Raw genomic sequence first — 20,491 nt, forward strand, 5'->3', positions numbered from 1 at the left:
TTTATGTTTTGTTTAATTGCTTTTGTGATAGACAGGATCTAAGTTATATATGAAAGGAACTCTTTTTTGATCTTCTTCCAACACCTAATTATAAGTCTGCTCCAACTAATTTCCTCTGGTGCATCCACAGCTGCTATTCTTTTGTCGTCCATTTATTTTTCTTTGGAAATCTGAATGGCATCAAGGCCTTCCCTGAAAGTTATCAGTCCCAGAACTGCTCTCCCTGATGCCTTCTTAATGTGCTCATTTCACAAGGTTGTTTGGCGGTTCAGAGCCTTGTCTTCAGTCCCCCCCCCCCCCACCGCTGCCTCCTATCTGGAGGGCAAAAATGTTGCTTTGAAAACATGATGTGGAATATTTGGCTTGTTGCAACCACCAGGTTGTTGGACTTTGCAATCCGAAAGATGCCACTGCAATGGACGTTAGTACAATTTTCTGCCAGACCAACAGCCTTAGCCTCATCATTACTGCTTTTTAATCAGAAAAAATGAGGGAGGGAATTTGGGGGAGGGGGAATTCTCTCTCTCTCTCTCTCTCTCTCTCTAATATAGTGAAGCTAGTTATTCTGATTTCAGTTGCCTGCTCTCATTTAAAAACAATAAAATTGTAGGGAAAGCATCCAATCAAATTTTAATTTCACATTGGTGTGTACATTAGGCAAATCTAACAGCCAGGTCCAACCCAACTTTTGTTTGAGATTTGCAATTAAAGTGTTTGCCGCCATGGACATTTTTGTCTTTGTGGAAGCTAACAGCCTGGAAATAGAATCTTATCCAGAATGAGGGAGGGAGTGACATACGTTAGTCTCTCTCAGTTTAGGCTGCTGTAGAACAAAAATTGTGTGGGAGAGAAAAACAATAAAAGCTGTAGTGTGGACTGAGGTGGAGAAAGAGAAGGGAGAGAAAGCCAGATATTGTAATCCAGATGTTTCTAGAAAGGGCCAGTCCTATCATTAGACAGAATGAGGCAGCTTGATCGTATTTGCATATTCTCTCCCTTCAATTGGTGAGATGAGGTTCTATTTACTGCCCTGTGTCAGGCAGCAAAATACATTGGATGGTCCTGCTTTTAGAGAAACAAGAGATAGAATCTCTGGAGACATCAGATGTGACCATAGTGCAGCTGCTATATATGCATCAACCTGTATTACTTATAAATCAACTCTGATATTAGAGACATCTTAATTCTCTAGCCATCCCTCCTCCCAAAGAGAACCAAATCCAACCGAACTCTTCCTCAAAAACTACCCACCATTTGAAGAAGTGGGAAGTGTGATGTAATGATATGCTGTCTCAAGACGAATCTGTAAATGTTATTTTCTAGACTATAAACTACTTGCCGACTGGGTGATTCTGGGAGCTGTGGTGCAAAAATGTCACTTTCTCAAACTTGGTATTATCTTAATGAATATATCATTGGGCACTGAGAAGATCCTTAAAGATTCTCTGGTTGCCTTGCTCAGTGAAGTTACCCTGCACATTACTATCCTATTTTAATTTTCACAACATGGCCTTCCTATTAAACAGGAATTTCATGGAATACCTGTAATTTCTATTTCATGGGCATGATGACAAATAAAAGCAAAAGAACTGGGTATACAGTAGTACCTCGCTTGACAACGTTAATCCGTTCCAGCGAAATTGCTGTAGAGTGAAATCGTCGTCAAGCAAAATAAAAAAGCCTGAAATCAGAAGTTTAAAAAAAAAAAAAAACACCCTGAGACTTGTAAGGATGGCTGTGAAGGAAATAGAAAAGATCCTTAAGATTAAGGATGTGTCATTGGAGACATTTCCAGTTACTTCATGCAGATCTGAAAGCTAGACACTGAAGAAACCCAACAGTGGAAAAAATAAAATCGTTTATAATATGGGATTATAGAATAGCTTTGCAGACACCAAGCAACACCAGAAAGACAAATAAATACGATCAAAGCACACATACCAGTGAAAAAGACTAAACTGAGGCTATTCTTCTTTGGTCGTATCTTGAAAAGACAGTATTAGGAACAGTAGGAACAGTCAAAGGTAGCAGGACATGAGAAAGAACATTAGATGGATTGACTCAATAAAGGAAGCCATAGGTAGAAATTTACAAAAACTGAGCAGTTACGTTAATGGCAGGATCTTTTTGAGACCTCCAACTGATAGGATCACAGTAAACTATAATCTGAGTTGATGGAACATAGCAATAAATGTTTTTAGACAAACAGTTAGCCCAGAGAACTCACATTTATGAGCTTGGGAGAGTTACTTTTGTACGATGATGACTCCTAAAATACCTCCAGCTGGTACTGCCAGCGGCCATCCTAACTGGAACATTCTAGTAGTTTTAGTCCAATTGTAGTCCAGAAAAGGAACTTTCCAAGCTCTGTCCCTGGGTACAAAAATACTTCTCAAAAAAAAAATTAAGCTCCCTGACAGACTGCTGTGATTGTCACAACACATTTCCCTTCTTCGGGTCTCTCCTCTTTCCTTTCTAGACAATATAATTTCGGAATCGCCTTTGCCCTTGATGTGAGTGTTTGGCTCTCATTAACGTCAGACTCCCTGACACTTCTCTATTAATTGCTCTCCTCCTGATCTAATCACACAGCCAGAGGAGCAGGAAGTCATCTTCTAAGCTATGAAGCTCAAGAATCAATCCACTCTTTGAGCCAGAGATTGTGAAATAACATATGTCTTCAGCTTCTAATGTTAATGAAGACAACTTTATCACAATGGTCCCATACAAATGCAAATGTATGTAGATTGTTTACTTAGACAAGAGCTTTCATGCATCAATCTCCCTTCCCTCCCTCCCTCCCTTTCTTTCTTTCTCTCTCTTCTTCCTTTCTCTTTCTGGGAAGAGATATTGTTGTTATTCTAGTCATATCTCTCCTGATTTTATTATCTCCCATAGCCATAAAAATGACAAGAAAATGGATTTCCCCCCTCCTCTAGACAAGAGTCTTCTGTTCCTGGTGTAATTTCTTGTGCTGAGATAGAAATACTGACACCGTCAGATAGTTCATACGCTTGCTCCTTAATTAAATAAGGAACCAAGGGTTTTTGTATGTTTTAAAGAAGAAATGTAACACTGTATAGTTAATCCATTGTTGCCTCTTTCAAATGTAGCTATATTATGATAATAAGTGAAGAAAAGGAAAGAGAAAATGTGTTTAACTGTTTATAGAAATTAATACAGGTGATATTTCAGGGGCAAAATAAGATGGGGTCTTTCTTTGTAGTCTACCTCTAAAAGCCTGAAAGAAACTCTTATAAGTTACTTTGCTTGCAGTCAATTCATTTTCTCAGTAACTAAGACAAAAATCTATTATAATTGTAGTGCAGTAAGAGATAAATTCACCTCTTCCACAGCATCACTGTAAATATTTTAGTTAATTCTATAGGAATATTCCAATGCTTAGTCGCCATTGGAGTAGACCCCTTAGATCGATGGGACTTTCATAAGTGTTGACTGAAGTTCCATTCATTCAATTGACCTACAATAACTGGGTCCAACAATCAGATTGAACCCATAGTTACAGGGGTATGGCCTAATATGAGCCTCGTGGCGCAGTGGTTAAAACGCTGTACTGCAGCTAAAACTGTGCTCACGACCTGGGGTTCAAATCCCAGGTAGCCGGCTCAAGGTTGACTCAGCCTTCCATCCTTCCGAGGTCGGTAAAATGAGTACCCAGCTTGCTGGGGGGGCAATGTGTAGCTTATATAATTAAAATTGTAAACCACCCGGAGAGTGCTTGTAGCGCTATGGGGCGGTATATAAGTCCAATAAATAAATAAATAAATAAATAAATAAATAAATAAATAAATAAATAAATAAATAATTACTGAAATGTGTTTTGTACTATGGACTGGTAGCTCGTAGCATTCTGATTCTTTAAAAGAGGCCAAAAGTAATTGTTTTAATCAACTCTGAATAATCAGAAAGCAATGGCAACTATCTTTGGCATCTTAGAATTATTAATAATTGTGTGCTGGCAAATCAATTTCAAATTATTGGCTACACAGACTAGGAAGTACAATGGAGAATTGAACTCCCAGCCTCTGACTCCACAATCAGATACCTAAACCACAGAACTATCCAACCAACATTTAGGATTATTATTATAGGGATTTTTTTAAAAAAATCATTACATGGTGGGATTTGGCATGTATTTATACTAATATCTATTTCGGGTCATACTCTTGGTTGTCCCTGTTATAGCTCCAATATTATTATAATGCAAGACAATTGGGCTCCACATCTGTGAGAAAGAGATGGAAAACAGTTACAATGGAAATAGCCCTTCAGCCAAGGAAAACCTAATGGAATCTTGCCAAGGACTTGCCTGTTTTCTATCCTTCCCAGAATATTCTGATTTCTCAGTGGCCTTGAATTGTTTCATGATCAGGCATGACATGACTACTAATAAGCATTCTGCATATAAAAACTGCCTCCTTAGCTCTTGCTTGTGAATGTAAAACAACCACCAAGGGCAGCAAATGCTAGGATTATATCTATTTGTTCACCCCAGCTAGAGCAGGCTTATTGAACTAAGTGGCAAATCATGAGCTTATCTCAATCCACTGACTGACCGGGTCTATTCCAGTTGTGTTTTTAGCCTAAAAACTAATTGGGATCTAGGCTGAAAAGTGGATTAAAGCTCAGGTGTGAAATTATGGCCATTTACTCAGAGCCATTGCCAATTACTATAAGCCAGAGCGATGGCTACATTGGCATTAGGTAGATATACTGGTAATCCATGCCAGAAGGAGGCACAACCACAGCCTAGAAGGAGGCACATCCACAGCATGCAGCCCCCTGCATATTTGCCTGGGCCAGTGTGTGGGAAGTTACTTTTTGGATTTGAACTCCCAGAATAGCTGCCATAGCCACCAGGAGGTTGCTGAGAAATGTAGTCCATTTTTCTCCGAAGTCATCACCTGGATTCACGCATACCATTCACATATACACCTTTTCTACTACCTCCTCATATACGTATATACTGTTACAGAGTTTTGAATTTCTGGTAAAATTCCTTTTACTATGCAGTACAAGCACAGAGATCCACAGAGGAGAACAACTACAAGTTCCCCAAAGCCTACTGCTTTTTCATTAGCTGGCACTTAAAGTCCCAATAACTCACTCTGAGATATTTGTAGAAGAAAGAATGAAAAACAATGTTGTTTTATTTACAGATGCTTGAAATTACAGACTTGTGTATGCTGCTTTCTTACTGTGCACATACTTAGCAACCAACTGAACAAATCAACAGCAAACAAACAGCTGCCACCAGCAAAGGAAAAAAACGGAAGGGGAGGATGAATGTTCATCCTATTCAATTTCTCTGTCTTTCTCTTTCATAAACACACACTATTTGAATTCAAAGGCTGGATGGAACTATTAGTTAGCGCTGGGTAGATATTCAATCACTTCAGCCCAGAAAATTTCCTCCCAGTCACATAAACTACAGATACCATGTGAGACTGCAAAAAACAAACAAAAAACCAATGAAAAAACTTCCAACATATACTATGCTCCTACTCCATACACACACACACCCCACAAACCATTTTGTTCACTCTGTTTTGTCTCCCTCCCTCTCATTTTCATAAACACACACACACACAAAAACATGATTCTGCATGTTAGTTTTGACTACTTCTGGAACATAGGAATGATTTTTCAAAGGAAGACCCCCAGCACTTGGAGAGTGAAGGGTTAACAGAGGAGATAATACCAATCTAGATGGCTGGTGTTCTCACATGCTGTGTGAGGTACGTTGCTATGATTCTAAACATTTTGCAAATGATCCTGCCCCCTGGTGGATATGCAATAAATAGTCACCGTATAAACATCTAACCAGACTGGCTGTTTTCGGTGAGGTGTGGTGGATACAGCAATGGACTAGGAATCTGGAGAATGGGGTTCAAATTCCTGCTCAGCCTTACTGGGGGAGTGGAATTGGTAAAACCACTCCTTAAATATCCCACCCACCTCGAAAGTCCTATTAAGGTTGCCATAAGTCAGTTCTGATTTGACAGTACAGAATGCACACACGACAAGATTGGACAAGTTATTCTAATCCACTCCACCAGAGGGGACATCTGAAGCCTACACTTGTGTCCTGAGATTGCAGGCCCCTTTTTAAAATTTGCCTTTAACAAAGGAAACTGGCATACACACATCTGGCCAGGGTTTTGGGAACTTTGACGTTTCTTCTGAACCAACCACAGCTCTGTGGTGCCCTGTATGACGAAGACCCATACGAGGTTGAAAGCTAGTTTATGTTTTAGTCCACTCTTGCCTCTGGATTATGTACCAGCAGCACATTGCTTTCTTCTTCTTCTTTTATTGAATTAACAAGGTTATTCAGTAAACTGACAATGATCCCTCCAGCCGTACTGAGAACCAGAATATCAAGTGCCAAAATATCATGTAATGAGTTTAGGGAGTGTAGAATTAAGTTCAGTGAACATCAGCCTATGAAAACATGTTCAGATATTTAAAATGCAAAGAAAAATAAAAGTTGGCAAATTATATTCCATCTCCCTAAATTGGGGGAAAGTGTTATTTTACTTCAGAAACCCTGTACAGGGTTAAATCATGCTGATTTAAGAATGTGGCACTTGATTAAAAAGCCAACACATCTTCCAAGGTTTAAAATGGCAAGTGTGGCAATGTCGAAAACATTCTCCAATCTCACACAATACCATTGGAACTCTGCTTGCAGAATCAAAGGGGAATCCACATTTGAACTGGAGTTGTGTGAGACAGAATCAACAGATGTGAATTTTAACTACACTATTCTGTTCTGTCCTATTAAAGCTGTGGATAGGTTTATTATATAGGAGAACAATGCTTGGTTGATATCCCATGAAAATTTGGAGTCACTGGATATTGAAACCCAAATTGGTCAGCTTTAAGGAATAACTGCAACAACAAAAAATGTAGTCACATTAATGTGTCGGAGCAAAATAAAATCTGGAATCTCCAGATCCCACCGGTATTAGGATCAATTTTAAATTCACTACGTGTGTAAGCTTCCAAGTTCAGCAGAACTCCTTACCAGGCTAGATGATAACAAAAGGAGAAGGAGAAAAAGGATGGAAGTCCACATGGGCAGTTGGGTGTTTCAAGCCATTCTATTGTTGCTCTGTGCTGCTAAGCCCTTTCTGACTTTTGAAAATCCTAACAGAGTTGTTTGAGGAGTGAGAAATGTTCAAGTAATGGTTAAATATTGCCACCCACACCCCTTTGTGTTTCCATGGCTAAGAATTAAATTCAGTTTCCAAGATGGAAGGTAGAGAGCATGATCTATTAAGAATCAGTTGAGCCATGGCAAAGCCCTGCAGATTCCGCCATATTGACTTTGGGATTTTAAAGGCTGTAGGTAACCTTTCTACATTCTCAGTGTGGGTACATGCATGTATGTGCACAAAGCCATTCACACCACTGATATGTATATGTAGTGGAACAATATAAGCCTGGGGTTACTTTTATACAGATACTTTATGTAGCATCACTGTTCTTTGAAGCCTGTGCCATCTCTTTCACCCTCCCTTCTCTCCTCTCTTTTTGTCTGCCCCCGCCCCACCTTGACATTGCTCGAGGGACTAGATAGGCCTTTTTCTTCCTTTGAAAAATGTCTCCGTAAATATTCACAGGCTGCACACTTCCGATATAATTAGGGCTTATATTGTGCAATCACACTGCCTTATTTATGGAATTTTATGTGGTGGGGAGCCAGACAAAACTGCCTTTTGTTTGGGTCTGTCATGTATTTTCCCACTGTTGGGATGGCCCCTCACGCTACCAGTCCAAAGACATTGCTCACTTATTCCATTTTTTTTCTCTTAACAGATTTTCTCTGGCAAGCAAAAAGAAGAAAGTAACAAAGAAAATCCACGGGAGGGCTGCATAAGGAACAGGATGTCCCATTTCCCCACCCCAAACTCCAAGGAATGAGGCACTCCTTGGGCCATGATAAAGGTGCAATCTACAGTGGATCCTTTCTTACAGAAAAATTAATAATTGCAGAGAGAAAAATTGCATTATACTTTCCTGCAGAGCACCTTTTGAATGTTACCCTCCATCTGAAAACACCCTCTGTAAGACTGAGCAAATGGGTACAGAATATTTTCTTGGTGGTGAAACATCTAAAATATACTGAAACCCAGCAATATTTCATTGGAAAAAACCAGGCACAGATTTCCTCCCTGTGATTCTTAGCCATGACCATTCTTCCCCTAACTTTTCCCCTTCCCTCCCACAACTGAAATCATTTTATTCAAAAGTCCCATTGCTTCCCAATGATTTGCATGTATCCTAAAAGCTAGATTGTTTGTATGAAAGGTAAAAGTAGAAATTGAATCAAGACATGAATGGGAAAGAAAAAAAAAGAATTATACTCGTGATATGTTTTCCAGTCCTGTTCATGAGCACAGTCTATAGCAACTTACTATATCAGTGACTTAAATTTGATTAAGTTCAACTGTTTGCTTTGCCTTGTTCCCTCCTGTTATGCTCCCTTCCTAGAATGATATCATACTTGCCAGGAAAGTATAATGCAAAATAACATACTAAACAGACATCCAGAACAATTGGCAACCGTAATTGCCCCATGTTTTCTCCTGAAGGGGTTATCCGTGATCGTAATCATGTCAAAAATATGCCCCAAAGAATACTATTTCAAGCAAGAGAATCCCGCATCAAATAAAAAGACTCATGTAATTATGTTGTTTGTCTCCTCCAAAAGCTGTCGCTCATATTTGTGTCTTGCACAGGGAAGGCCAACTTCAAGGGAAGCACCAGAATGTTTCCGATGGATACATATAAATCAAAAGAGCTGATGGCTAATTTTGCTTTGCTAGACTCTAATGGCACCGCTTGGCAGGTTTGCTTTAAATGTGGAGCTACGCCTGGATTTTGCCCTCAGCTAAAGATGCCACCTTTAATATACCAAACTGTCAAGAATTTGTTTTTTTGTCATAAATGAAGCATGGGGCTGTGCTTTAATTTTCTTTGGTGCCCTCTGTCAGGTAATAACCATAAATACTGTCCTGAATCATTAAGTCACAACCTGAAATGTGATCTTGCCCAGCTCCCAATCAGACAGCCATCTGGAAGATGAAAGAAGTCTATTTTCAGTTTGGAATGATCCAGACTGTAATTTGTAGTAACATTCTTAACAGGCTGTTGTAGCGACATTAACCAGAGCCTAGTCTCTCTTACTAAAGGGAAAGGTATTGTGTGAGATGTCGAAAACATTCTCCAAAGACTCTTGCCACACTTGCCATTTTAAACCTTGGAAGACGTGGTGGCTTTTTAATCAAGTGCCACATTCTTGAATCAGCATGCATCATCCAGCCAAGAGAAGGGAAATAAATAATGCCGTTTTTAGTTCCAGAATTCTAACTGCGCAAGCATTTTGTACCACCATGCTATCAATAGATTTAATTCAGGGACTATTTTAGCGATAATAATATATTGAGCTGTTTTCCCTTGTGGCTGAAATAAGAAATCATCTAAGAATCTGTACTGTGTCACTTAAAGTACAGTAAATGATATTGAGTCCAGCCAGAATACAGAGAGCCATCCAGGTCCACAGGTTCTCATTAGTGAACCACCTCACCAAATCTCCCGACTGCAACCAGATGGGTAGACAGGATGCTACCTTGATTTCGGTGTGCTCTGTGCACATGTTCCTTTGAATGCAGAAAGCTTCTACTTTTTCCACTGAAATGACTGGAGAAGGCCTTGAGGGGAGAAATATTCTGTGCAAGGATTTTATAATCAGGGTTTTACTTGCTGGATTTTTTAAAAAAAAAACCCACAAAACTCATGCACCCCAAAAAGAAAGAAGAGGAATTTTAAAAAATAGGAAGAAAGAGGAAAGAAAGTGAAAAACAGGGAAATATATAGGGTATGATAACGGGCCAAGCTAATATATATATTTCGTTTATTATTTATTTATTTAACTTTCATACTGCCCATCTGGTTACCAAGGCCACTCTAGGCAGTTCTCAATACAATAAGACAGACAATATTTAAAAGGCACTAAATATAATGGCTATGAGAAACTCAAAATTGAACAGCAGTACAAATAAACAAAAGCAAAATAAAGTTAACCAGGAGTAACTTAAAGTAATTTAAAAGGCAAGGTGGCGGAACTAATCATACAAGCTGACCATTTATCCAAAAACATATTTGCTTGAAACTGCCAATCATGGATCACCTGCTTATGTGTAGACAGAATGATAAAACCTTGTGACCATTGAACAACAGATAGTGAATACAGTATTTGTTTTTCCAGCTATGCCACATAAAGGTCAAAAAATAAATAGCTTATTAGTAGGTGCAGAAATTTGTCAGTGTCCCAGAGTCGAAGTTCAGGCAAACCTTTCTGGCTAAATGACCAGACGTGCAAGTGACAAAGTTCCAAACAGAGTAGTCCTAGAACGAGCTGGAATTTTCAGCATGAACACACTACTGAAACAGCGACGTCTACGTTGGCTTGGGCACGTTGTGAGAATGGCTGATGGTCGGATTCCAAAGGATCTCCTGTATGGAGAATTGGTGCAGGGAAACCGCCCCAGAGGGAGACCACAGCTGCGATACAAGGATATCTGCAAGCGAGATCTGAAGGCCTTAGGAATGGACCTCAACAGATGGGAAACCCTGACATCTGAGCGTTCAGCCTGGAGGCAGGCATTGCATCACGGCCTCTCCCAATTTGAAGAGACCCTTGCCCAGCAGGCTGAGGCAAAGAGGAAGTCACAAAAGCAGCAAAACCAGGGAGCTGGACAGGGGACAAATTGGATTTGTCATCAGTGTGGAAGAGACTGTCACTCTCGAATCGGCCTCCTCAGCCACACTAGACGCTGCTCCAAGTCCTCCATACAGAGCACGATACCATAGTCTTTCGAGACTGAAGGATGCCTAACAAATTCTAACTAACAAGTGAAACCCACAATAAACCAATCATAAAACAACGCAACCTCGCTTGCAGACTACAGGAATTGTGAAAAGCTCCTGCTGTGATCTGGAAGTTGAGTCATGGCAACTGGACTTCTTTCTTATTAGGATGAAATGTTTTGATATTCATCCAAGTAGCTTCTTCAGTCTGAGAAAAGTTGAGACCCATGATACATCCTCTACCTTAGTTTCACTTCCCCCTGGTCTGAATAGGCTTGTTAGATAGACAAATGACTGGGGGGGAAGGGATGAAAATCCCACCTGTTCACTATTTACTCAACTGTCAGCTCTATCAAAACCCTAGAGAAAAATTCCTGGAAAACATTTCGGCTGCCCTACAGGAGGAAAGTCCTCAGATAAAGGTGGGCAGGTTACTCTCAGACTGTGAGCCATATGTTACATACAGAACAGCACTGTTTGCAAAAGCGGTCGGAAACATCCACGCTAATTTCCTGAGAGCCATTGCAATCAATTGTGCAGGGGACTCCCAGATATGAAGAGGCACCCACACATGTCCTCCTGATCTTCTCAACCTCCCCTTTAAAAAAAAAACTTTCCTCCTGTGGATAGGCCTCTTATTATTTTACATGCCTGTGATTTTATCAAGATTTTACTTGATCATATTTGTATCTCGATTAATTGTGATGGCTTTTAGCCAATACAATAAACCTAAACTTGAACTTGAAAATCCCACCTCTGCAATCCTTCTCCACCCATTATTGATTGATTGATTGATTGATTGATTGATTGATTGATTGATTGATTGATTGATTGATTGATTGATTGATTGATTGATTGATTGGACTTATATATTGCCCCATAGCGCTACAAGCACTCTCCGGGTGGTTTACAATTTTTTAATTATACAGGCTACACATTGCCCCCCCAGCAAGCTGGGTACTCATTTTACCGACCTCGGAAGGATGGAAGGCTGAGTCAACCTTGAGTCGGCTCAAGGTTTGAACCCCAGGTCGTGAGCACAGTTTTAGCTGCAGTACAGCATTTTAACCACTGTGCCACGAGGTTCTTATCATCGGTCATTAACAGTACTTAAAAGTGATCTTTCTGGTGGGTGTGGTCCTGATCTTTCTGGGGATGGATGAAAAGGCAGCATGATAAATAGAAGACATATTTTATCTAAGCCTTCACCCCTGTTGAGTGAAGGATTCTCTGTACGCACATGTACAGCCTCCCTGACCCTTCTTGCAAACCACCTATCTTCTCGGATATATTAGGGGTCTCCTACCAACTCTCCTCAGACTAAAGAAGCTACTTAGATGAGTAGTGAAATGTTTCAACCTAATAAGAAAGAAGTCCAGTTGCCATGACTCAACTTCCAGATAACCTCACCTGGATGACTGAGAATCTTCATAGATATACTCCTGCTGTGATGTTTTCAGCACTTAAGGAATTATTTATTCTGAAGATGGCCTATTTGTAATGTAGTATTTGACCCTGAGTCTTTTATAGTCAAGGTATGCAGAATCAAACCTCCAGGGTGATTATTTATGTTCTAAGTCACAGGGATATGCGTAAAGCACACAAAAGTCTACAAATATGAAAGACTTTTGCAACACAAAATACATGTGCTGCAATACATCCAGTATATTACAATGCCCCAAGAATGTCTTTTATTTGAATAGCTGCTTGATTCCTTCTAAAGTACCAGGGTAATAATTTGGGTTTTTAATTTGATTCAGTCCACATTTAACTGTGCTCTTTATAGCATTTGTATTTTTATCGGCAGACTCTTTCAGAACCACGTATTTCTCTATCTTTAATAGCATTGCCCATATTTTTTATCTTGCCTGCAATAAGCAATGCTTCAGCCACTGCCAAGTTATAAATGTTTGCTCTTTCTGCATGAAATAAATCTTGCATGTTTCTTCATACTTTTTACTAGTCAAGCTTTTTTTTAAATGAAGAAAACAGAAAATATTTGATGTAAAATATGTATATATATGACTTGGGCAGTCCCACCAGCTCTTTGGTCTACAAGAAATGTGCCCTACAAAGCTATTTTACAAGGAAAAGTAACTTAATCAAAGTTAGTAGTTCATTTTCTCCTAAAACTTAAATAGAATTGCTTCAAGAGGCTTAAAAGTTGTCCCTTATCAACAGTTAACACCTCATCAGCAGACTTGAAGGCACAGAGGTCACCTGTTCAGAGTTTTCCCACTAAGCGAGATGCATTTAATTTCTACTTATATTATAATGACTACTTATAAATTTGAATCTATGCACATAAATCACCATATGCAAATCTCCTCTTCTGACCCTCGTCTCCCTTTTCTGGCAAGGCATCTATTCTTTTTCTAATGATGCATACTATTTGTACATCTTAATTACTTAATCTGTTCATTTTCTGTTCATTTGAACGGTTTGCTTGTAGGTCAGGTAGGCCGTTGAGAAGGTTAATAAATTTAGGTATGGGGCAGACAAAGGGGATAAAGAGAAATCCCTTTCTTTTTCTCTTTCTCTGTTTCTCAGTCTTGTAACCTTAAACTCAGGATCATCCAAGGATGCTGAGTGGTGGGAGATTCAGGACAAGGGCCAACTTCATTTAGGCATGGTCTGCCTATACACAAGGAATGGTGTTAGCGGTGGCAGCAAAATGCCACTGATCAAACATTTCCTTTTGTTATTTTTGAGAGTGCACAGCTCACGCAAAAGGCAAGGAAGATGCATATACCCCAAAATCATAAGATGAAAACTTTGATCAATGGCAATCTGCCACTGGCAATTATTTCATTCCCATTGGGCAGGTGGAGCAGCACCAACAGGATTTCAGTCACAATGAAGTTCTTCTCCATACCATACATAGTTAAAACATGGGATTCCCAACAAGATACAGTGAAGGCCACCAGCCTATACAGCTTTAGAAAGAGACTAGCATCTGATCTTATTGGAACAATTCATGATGGAGGATAAAGCAGACCATGGTTACTGACAAGGGCAGCATCAGAGGCAGTCTGTGTCTCTCTTTATCAGTTGCCAAGCAACAAGACTGGAGGGTGATATCATACTGCAGTCTTGCTTATGATCCATCATAAGCAAGACTGGTTGTCTCCCAATGTGAATGTTTCTGAGCTCAGCTTTGGAATGCTGGGATGTAAACTAGGACATTCTCAATGCAAAATACTTTATTTTGTGTGTCTCTCTCCTCTTAGAATGGGAATCAAAGCAGTTTGCAATGAAATAAAATTAATTACTGTTGAAGGCTGACTGGATAGTTCTGTAAGTTGGCTGGCTGAGGAACCAGAGGTGGGGAGTTCAATTGCCCATTGTTCCTTCTGGGAGATGAGTCAGCCTGTGCAGCATTGAGCAAGCTGTGTAGCACCCCTAGAAGAAGGAAATGGTAAACCACTTCTTAGTACACAGTTGTGCCTCAACTTACAACCATGATCCATTCCAGAAGATGGTTGTAACTTGAAATGGTAGTAAGTTGAAGCACCATTTCCCATAGGAATGCACTGAAATGCGATTAATCCATTCCAGCTGGGAGGGGAATCACAAAAAAAGACAAAAAACATTGCAAGACCTATTGAAAACACAATTAATCCATTCTCACCAAAGGGAAAAAAATCCAAAAAGCAAACAAAACCTGCAAGACCCATCAGCAATGCAAAAAAAGAAAACCAAAAAGCAAACAAAGCCTGCAAGACCCATTGGAAATGGGGGGGAAAGAAACAAAAAGCAAACAAAGCCTGCAAGACCCATCGGAAATGGGAAAAACAAAAACAAAAAGAATCAACTTGATGGATAATGATGATTAAAAAACACCAGGCAGTCAATCAAAATTATAAAAATATTGACTGGTATAATATAACAGATACAGGTTTTAATCAAAAACAACAACATTGAAATATATTATAAATAAAAGCATTAAAATCAGAACACTGTTTAAAAATCCACACCAATAAAAGAAAATATGGTCTCTATGTAAAAGCTCATGTAAAAGTTTGTCTTGCAGCAAGAAGAGCATTTGTCAAAGATCCATCAGAACAGGAATTTATTTGCCTGGTGACAAAGATACAACAGAAGGGAAACAAACCTCCCCTCCCCCTTTAGGGTCTTCCAGAGTCTGGGAGTGGCTAACAAGAAAGCTATTTGTTGCATATCCACTAGACCAGTGGTTCTTAACCTTTGTTACTTGGATGCTTTTGAACTGCAACTCCCAGAAACCCCAGTCAGGACAGCTGGTGGTGAAGGCTTCTGGGAGTTGCAGTCCAAAACTCCTGAGTAACCCAAGGTTAAGAACCAGTGCACTAGACATTCCTTAGAAAATGGAAGGACCAAGAGAGGGACCTCCCTTACATCTTGAAGCACAGGTAGACTGTATAGGGAGAATACAGCCTATTAGATAGCCCAAGTGATATAAGGATTTATAGATCTTAAGCATCATTTTGGTATGTCTCACTCTGTTTCCTACTTAGTTGGGAACTGAAAGTTGCCCTGAGGAAGGTTCTGAGTTTCGATGGCATGGTTGTTCATTGACATCTTGGCAGCAGCCAAGTTCTCAATTTGGGAAGATAATCAACAGTATCTTAAACATACAATGTCTCCATCATGAATTGATCCAATGAGATCAGATGCTAGTCTCTTTCTAAAGCTGTATAAGCTGGTGGCCCTCACTGTATCTTAAAGTTTGAACTCACAAGCCCAAAATGTAATTGTTGACTTCAGATACCGAATTTCTAGCATGCTGAGAAGGTCTTTGTTTCCGGAAGTGGCAACATCCAACTCAAGAGGTACATGGATATACAGGCTCATATATGAACCACTTTCCAAAAAGTAATGCAAATAGAGTCTAAGAATGAGGCATCACTGTAACAATTTTAATTATATCTTCAGAGGATGTTCTGCATCATTATGACTAGGCATCTCCTGGTGTTCGTGCAAGGTTTCTGGAACGTGTTGTAGCTAGTTGCAGCTAACTCATACAGGGGTAGAGTATATCACAGTTGTGAAATTGTGTGCATGACAGACACAAGACCAAGAGACATCCTGGCACTAAATGAATTGGATGCAATTAGCATAGCAAGTTATGCAAGTAGTACAAACACTATTAGGATCCTAGTCTATATTTTGGTTTCTCCAACTGGACTTTGAGAATAAGCTATCAATGTGATAATTTCTCCCCATTCACTTCAAAGTATCTTCTCCCAAACTGGTGACTTTCAGATGTTTTAGAATTCAGCTCCCATCATACCTCACAATTGCCCATACTAACTGGGGCTCATGCTAGTTGAAGTCCATTACATCTCAAGGGAGCACCAGGTTGGAGAAAGCTCCTATACAGCAAAAGGCAAAAAACATTTCTTTTTCTCTAATTATGAAGTAGTTGGTTGTGGGGGAGTGCACATACACAATTTAAATCTATCTAATCTCACTGGAAAACATGTTTTTTATTTTTACTTTTTTAATGGTGCCATTTTCATTTGGACAAAGCAAAGTCATGATTACATGCAGTGAGCTGAAGCTTTTTGCATTCCGTGGTCTCAGTAATGAAGTCATTAAATTACTAGGTCAGAGGCCCCAATTCACAGAGAATAATACTGGTTTATTATTTCTAATCTTATTAAGCTAGAAAATAGGCTTGAGATGTAACGTCAGTTTGTAATGGCTAAAGTATTGATTATATTAACCTCGAGCTCATGGATAATTCACAGCGCCCAATTTCATTTAATTCCTGTAATTTTAAAAACTGTCCCATCCAATTTCTTCATGGCAAACAACTCCAAATTATCTCTATAAATAATGTAAATTTATTGATTATATGGGAAGTGTTTTTCCTAGATTTCCAGAAAAACTACTTTGCATAATTACTTAGAAAATCAAGATCTGGATTTCTCAAAAACATTTTGAAGGAAATCTAACTTCACATTTATAAAAAGAAGCTACAGTATTTAAATGTCACTGCATTGCTCTGATAGCAGCCTAACATAACTTTTTTATACTGAGATGTTCCAATGATGAGATCCTTTTAAAGGAAACCACTATCTTCCAGTATTATGTATTTGGTATATACTGAGTATATATTGAGTGACTGCTGCCAGTTTCAACCTTGCAATGCTTTATTTCCCCTAGGACTATGAAGTCTGTGATCTGTTAGTACTGGCAAAATGAGTCACCTTGGAAAATAAATGAACAGGAAGATTCTCATCTTTGCCTATACAATACCACAGAAATAGACAGGATGGTAAGTTCTTGTTTTCTCACACTTATGTGAAAAGAAAAGCTGAGTTTCAGGAGACTGAAACAGGAAGTAGAAAACTGTCACAGAAAGGAGATGGTTCACCTTTCCCTTTTCTGTTATTTGTTTGCTCAAAATAATTCCTGAATTCTGCTTTACTCCTTAGTGGGAAAGATACAGAATGATCACACATTTTGCATCTCTGATTGGGAAACAGCTTGATGAAAAGATACATGTGAGAGAGAAAGATGAGGAAGAGAAAAGCTATGGCAGCCTGTTCCATCAGTTTCTTTTTCTTCTAACATTGATCTTCTACAGTGGTTTTTCATGGGGGGAGGGGAGAAACAGGAAGAAAAATCATGGAATTAGTCGTCCCATCTTGTTGGCCCACAAAGAATTACAAACCACGGACTGCGCTGTATCACCTCATGTAGCAGATGGTGGTGGACATGATGGAATGTTCTTCCACACAAAATATTCCCTTCATAGATATACCTATATCAGAGAGATTTCTAAAGGATGAGAGAGAATTTCATTCAGTTTGTATTTTTTCAAGAATTTACCAAATTTACACTTCCTGAATGCAGGCTGAATATAGCTATCCTTCAGGATTCACTTTTTTGTTGTTGATACTGGTGCTCAAATAAATACCATTATTTGAGGAGCAGCATCAACAACAGCAACAATAGCAAAATATCATATAAAATGTATGTTAGGGGAAAATGGAAAAAAAGTTTATGTTGGGGAAAATATCTAAAACCTACTGTATAAGAGAAGATTCTTGCAGAAATATGAGTATTAAGACACAAAGACATAGCAAAAACATAGGAGAGATAGGCACAAAAATTCATCCCCATTTTCATACAACAGATACTGTCTACAGTGATTTCTTAATCTGAGGTAATTTGCCTTCTAAAGTCATGCTATTAATGTCAAGCCAGTGAGATGCAAGAAGATTTTGATCACTGTTTTAGTAATGCATTTTTATGCTGTTTCTTTTTTAAAAATTCACACAATTCCATAGGACACCATGCTCCTATGAATGCCTCTCAGTTTAGCCAAAGGAGGGAGAAGCATTGATAGATGTGACCACATGCTATCTTGTTTGTCCCCTAGAGCAGTGGTCCCCAACCTTTTCCCAAACATGGACCTGTTTTGGTGTGTGTGTGGCATGCTCGCAGGGGGACATGCACACTCACAGGGGGGGTGTCATGTTTGCAGGGGGGTAGGAGATCTGTGTCCATGGCCCAGTCCTGCCTAGGTTATGGACTGCTGCCGGGTTGTGGACCAGGGGTTGGGGGCCCCTGCCTTAGAGCCTCCATTGCTAAAGCAACCCACTACCGTTATTATCTGACATGCACCAGTTCAATTAAAAACAACAACCTAGCATTTTGAACGATGTGGTCTAGATTAGATTTGACCCCTGCGCATTACCAATCCATTCAACCCTTCCTGTTTAGTTCATCCTCAGTTGTCCTTCAAAGGCTGGTCTGGGACATTCAGCAAATGCAAAGCAGCAATTTGTACCTCTGCTAACCACCCATCAGGTCTAGGAGCAGATGGTCCCAGGCCAAATCCCCCCCTCTTTTTTTCCTTTGCAAAAATCAAACACACACACTCACACACCACAAATAAACTCAGTTTGAGTTCTCTCCACAAACCTACTGCTAAAAGTATAATGGCCAGTATCCTATTGAATATTTACACTCATTCAGTGGTCTATCTGTGGTAGCTGCCAGAGTGATCTGATGAGACCGCTCGCACTTTCCCCAAAGGGAATTCTATTGGCATTGATATTGTACAGGATGTTGTTGTTGTTACATGCCATCAAGTTGCATTCGACTTATGGCAGCCCTGTGAATGAACGATCTCCAAAATGTCCTGTCCACAACAGCCCTGCTCAGCTCTTACAAACTCAAGCCTATAACTTCCTTCAGGGAGCCAATCCAACTCATATTTGGGCATCCTCTTTCCCTGCTGCCTTCAACATTTCCTTGCATTATTGTCTTTTCCAGTGCATCTTGCCTTCTGATGTTCCTAAAGTATAACAGCCTGTTTCATAATTTTTGCCTCCAGAGATGGTGCAGGCTTGATTTGCTCTAGGGCTCACTTGTTTGTTTTTCTGATTCTACAAGATACTAGGCAGTAATTATATACTGTCATTATAGATTACCATTATAGTAAAGTAGCAGTACTAGTAGTAAGTTCCTTTTCATAAGAGCCTAAAAAGCTGCTTGAGCTAGCCACCTCACTCTGCCTAATGGCAGGGCCTGCCATGCATTCCTCATGACTCCCAAAGGCCCGTTACATACCTAATCATATAAGACATATTTAATTAAATTAAGAAGCAGAAAAAGTAAAGAGATAAAAAATGAATAAGATGATGGTTGCATTGATATTGACGATGACAATGGCAATGGCAAAAAAAAGGCTGAGATGGTTCTTCAAACATTTTCTTCAGAATTTGCTCTATTGGGGACCCTGGTATTTTAGGAGTGTAAAAATTATCCTTTTTCTTCATCCCCCACTTCTACAGCTTTGCTAGCACAATGCTACATGCATGCATGAACAAAATGAATGTGAGCCAAGGCACTGAACCAACCTTTAAGGTAGTTTGCTGAAAATTCTTTCCTATAGGAATATTTATTACCTCAGAAGACGCGTGTGGGCAGATCATGTTATTTAGTGACCTGTAATGCCCAAGTAATGATCACAATAAATCAGACCTCATTACTATGTAAGGGAGGTCTGGATCAAGGGCCCTGCACAGTAATGAGGTCTAATTTAGTATCACAGCATTATTTTTACACAGTATTTGTCATAGGAGAGAGACATGGAACTGGAGCTGAGGGCACCCTAATTGATCCGGATTCTTTCTGCTGTGATGAGTCACTCAGCTTGACTTCAAGAGTTCAGGTCAGTGCTCTGTAATTCCAGCTTCACAACACTGGGAACAGAGTACCGCCAACGTTACTAGGGCATAAGCACTGCCTGTTCATCACAAGGAAGGAAGGAGGAAAAGAAAGAAGGACTAAGTGACTCAGAAAAGGGGCCTTGTTCTAAAATGAAAACCTCACAATGCAGAGGCCAATTAGCAACAATTCTGTGTGATGACACTTAGCTCTTGCAAAGCTGTGTTGACAGTAGCAAAGTATTTCCCTGTTTTAACATGGTTATTATTTTCTTTTACCTCATCTAATTCATTTTTGTATATGTTAGTGGGAAAGATTGTAACCAGGTTATCTGTGCATCTGCTCAGTCTTTTGTCTAGATGCTCACTACGGATGGACTTCTGATGGCTCTAATTATTCCTTCAAATTGATCTTTGTCTTCCTA

The 20,491-nt window shown here is 39.5% G+C and overlaps 1 long non-coding RNA gene across 1 annotated transcript in view; it reads left to right on the forward strand.

Moving 5' to 3' along the window:
• Positions 1-9,843, forward strand: part of LOC144583450 (uncharacterized) — a 37,085-nt gene extending 27,242 nt beyond the window's left edge. Inside the window, exon 2 of the long non-coding RNA XR_013537215.1 lies at positions 7,846-9,843. This is a non-coding gene — a long non-coding RNA (uncharacterized LOC144583450). The remainder of the gene's footprint in view (positions 1-7,845) is intronic.
• Positions 9,844-20,491: the final 10,648 nt, after the last annotated feature.

Source organism: Pogona vitticeps, chromosome 6 (assembly GCF_051106095.1).
Source record: "Pogona vitticeps strain Pit_001003342236 chromosome 6, PviZW2.1, whole genome shotgun sequence".
NCBI classification, from domain to species: Eukaryota; Metazoa; Chordata; class Lepidosauria; order Squamata; family Agamidae; genus Pogona; species Pogona vitticeps.